Below are 2,500 nucleotides of genomic sequence, written 5' to 3' on the forward strand. Positions count from 1 at the left end.
GTTAGTTAGCGGTAGTTAGTTAGTTACCAGTAGTTAGTTAGTTACTGGTAGTTACTGGTAGTTAGTTAGTTTGTTACAGTTAGTTAGTTAGTTACCGGTAGTTAATTAGTTACTGGTAGTTTGTTACTTAGTTAGTTAGCGGTAGTTAGTTAGTTACTGGTAGTTAGTTAGTTAGTTAGTTAGTTACCGGTAGTTAGTTAGTTACCGGTAGTTAGTTAGTTACTTACCGGTACTTAGTTAGTTAGTTAGTTACCGGTAGTTAGTTAGTTAGTTACCGGTAGTTAGTTAGTAACCGTTATTTACACAGGGAAAACATGTTGAAGGCAAGTCCTCTTTTACAAATGTGCCCAGCTTACAAAACAGTGTAATACTGAACATACTGTACACTGACTGCCGCAGCACGTATGAAAACATCACATCTTGAAGTTTGCTGATGACACAGTCTTAGTGAGCCTGCTAAACAGAGGACATTTCCCATGGTCCTGTTGTTGACTATTTTTCAAACTGGTGTCATGAATCGTTTTTAGTACTGAATGTGTCAAAGACTGAGAATATGTGTATTGATTTTAGACATTCTCACCCCTCTCCTGTCAGTACAGTGATTGATGGCCAGAATATAGAAATAGTGGAGTCCTGCAAGTATTTGGGAACTATACTAGACAATAAACTGACATTTGAGAGTAAGGGCTGTAACATACTCCATGTAAGGAGCGCATGCAACAACGCAAAGGGCAACGCACGGGACGTGTCTCGCGTAGCAAAATGTGTAGGGCAAAAATCTGTAACGCGACGCAAACGTCTGCTGCAATATCACACGTCAGGTAGGGACGCTACATGAAAATCACTACAAAAGGAGGAACTACCAATGAAGAAGTAATTTCCTGTGTAAACAAATGTCAGTGGCGGCAGATTTGGAAGAACAGCTGGCTGTCAGACGCATGTACCATCTTCTTTTCATTGCTCTCTTTTTGCGGTGATGGAACATGTATAGCAGCACAAATTCATCCACGGCAGCCATTTTTAAATGCCCCGCTCCAGCATCAGATTGGCTTTGCTTCCCCTTGTGGATTAGCGATTTATAACAAGTGACAAGTGACAAGTGACACGGTCTATGCGTGTTTACTATGTCAGCAAACAGCTTGCGTAGGCGGAGTACTCGCATTAGCGCATGCGTTCCTTACATGGAGTATGTTAGAGCCCTAATACTGACATGGTGTACAGAAAAGCCAGCAGCGTCTCTTTTGTCTCAGGAAACTCTCTAAGTTCCAGGTTGACAGGACCCTGATGACAATGTTTTATCGATGTTTTATTGAGTCTGTGCTCACTTTCTCCTTTATCTGCTGGCATCAATCTCTCAAGGTAAAACACAAAAATGTACTCGATAAGGTGGTTAATGTCTGTAGCAAAATAACTGGCACTGCACAGGAAACTCTGCAGGACTCAACAAACAGTTATATAAGAAAGCAGAATCCATCCTGTCTGATTGTTCCTTTACATCAACAGTTTCGGTTTCTGCCATCTGGTTCCTCCTCAGACTTCCACCAGCTAAAACCAACAGATACAAACACTCCTTCATCCCCTCTGCCATCTCCCTGCTAAACTCTAGGAGGAAACGGTAGTTATGTATCGGCAAACGGTGTAAACGGTTGTTGTATCTTTTTAATTGACTGAGTATTTTTACTGTGTATTTATGTCTTTTGGTCTAGAGTTGTATTCATGTGCCCTGTGTTTTATGTGTGCTAAATGTATGCGTCCCACTGCTGCATAACCGATTGCCCCACCAGGGACAAATAAAGTCCCTGATTGAACTTGAACTTGCAATAGCAATAATACAATACAATACAATACAATAGGAAAATAGAATAATAAAGGGAATGTGGCCAACAGATAAACCCACATGCACATAGACACACAGCTGATGATCCGGAGTAATGCATCTGTAATCAACTGTATCTGTGTCACTAAACCAGTTGAACAGATTTTGGTGGTGATCTGGATCTGCGATTTCCACCATCAGACTGTTATCATTTTTTTTTTTTTAGCTGTTAACTATCGTGCTGCGTTCATGTGCCGCCGGGAAAGTCCGACATCCGGGAGTCTTCCGAGTCGGCTGCTACAGTATTGTGTTTACGTGCCGTTTTGTGGGAAAATCAAACCGGAAGGCGATCGATAAACAAACAGAAAACTTCACGGCGGCTGCAGCTTTGAAGTTGGAGAATTGTTCAGCGCTGAAGGTTTGACTGAAGAGGAAACGATGTGTCATCTTGTTCCTGTATAACAGCTTTGTGTTTTTACTTTTTATTGCACTGCATCAAACTCCTGACTGCCTGTCTGCTCTGCTCTTATCACTTTATTACTGTTGTAATTGGAGAGCGGTTTGTGTGTGTGTGTGTCCCACCATGGAGGAGAGGAGAGGAGAGGAGGAGACAAGGAGAGGAGAGGAGGAGACAAGGACAGGAGAGAGGAGAGGGGAGAGGAGAGGAGACAAGGAGAGGAGAAG

Source organism: Centroberyx affinis, unplaced genomic scaffold (assembly GCF_046629955.1).
Source record: "Centroberyx affinis isolate AG114_WGS23_722 - 3 ecotype Tasmania unplaced genomic scaffold, CSIRO-AGI_Caff_v1 ptg010321l_1, whole genome shotgun sequence".
NCBI classification, from domain to species: Eukaryota; Metazoa; Chordata; class Actinopteri; order Beryciformes; family Berycidae; genus Centroberyx; species Centroberyx affinis.